Source organism: Bos taurus, chromosome 8, assembly GCF_002263795.3.
Source record: "Bos taurus isolate L1 Dominette 01449 registration number 42190680 breed Hereford chromosome 8, ARS-UCD2.0, whole genome shotgun sequence".
Lineage (NCBI taxonomy): Eukaryota > Metazoa > Chordata > Mammalia > Artiodactyla > Bovidae > Bos > Bos taurus.
Window position 1 is genome coordinate 11,427,524 of NC_037335.1, and position 1,271 is coordinate 11,428,794.

Consider the following 1,271-nt stretch of genomic DNA (forward strand, 5'->3'; position numbering starts at 1 on the left):
TGCCTAGGAAATCCCATGGACAAAGAGGCCTGGCAGGCTAGAGTCCATGGGGTCGAAAAGGGTTGGACACAGCTAAAGTGACTTAGCATACCCTCTTGCAGAAGGGCAAGGACTTCTGGGGGAAGGGGAGGTGTTGCGCTCACCTGAGACTCCAGAAAGTCTGGCCGTGTGCCTGACACACTGCACTCTGTGCGTGTGTCATGGATGAGTGGTTCCTGCATACTCGTGTCACCAGCCTCCATTGTTTTTCCCCACAGTGCCATCAAGCCAAAGCACTTCTCCACACATAGAGGCTCCATCAATGTGGTCGGTGGCAGGACAAGCGCCTGCTTTAGTCGAACCCACTGAACGGTGTGCTTGGCTTGCGGTTGGCGGGGTGAGCTGGCTGCCCCTCCTCCTGCACACTTCTGCATCCCTTCTGGTTGAGCGTCTCTTTTCCAGGACTCTTTTGTGTTCAGAGTGAGCTTCCGGACAGACAGCAAATCTAAGCATCTGCTTCCAGAAGTAGAGTGACTGCTCGGACCTCATCCCCGTCTATTTATAACGGGTGTCTGCTTCAGGCAGTCCCAAAGAGGGTGCTTAGGGCAGAGTGCAGAGCACAGCAGACCCGCAGGAAGAGGCCTGGGCCGAACAGCTCCACGGGGGGTGGGAGTGGGCAAAGGCTTGGAAGGCTGCAGACGGCGAGGGTGCCAGGGTGGCAGACTGTGGGTGGCAGTTTTTTTTTTTTTTCTGTGTACTCCAAATAAGCTGAGGACTTTCTTTTTCTCGCTGAAATCCCCTGGGAGAAAATGGGGACAGGAAGAGTGGCAGGCAGAGGCAGCCCCCATAGCGAAGGTTTCTTATCCTGGGGTTCCCCAGAGGGCTTCCAAGTGGGATGCGTTCCGAAGCCTCTAGAATTACACACACAGATTTTGTGTGTGTGTATGTTTTCTGGGACAAAGGGTTTCTCTCTTTTATCAGCTCCTCAGAGGAGTTCATGACCCAAACATGTCAAGAACCCCTGGTGTAAATATCAAATCCATCTCCAAACTCTTCAGAATGATCCAATTTTTCATCCCATTCTGGAAGATTCAGCCACGAGTGTTGCTTTCTCTTACCACCCTTCTCACTCAGACCTGCTGTCATTTTTAAAAGAATGTGTACACATCAAAAACAAGTCTGTAAGTGAAATCTTTCATTCTTTTACAATGGGTACATATCCAAGCCCCAAACTGAGGCAGGCAGAAAATATACATTTCTTTCACTTTTCTAAAATGGAAATTAACTTCTGT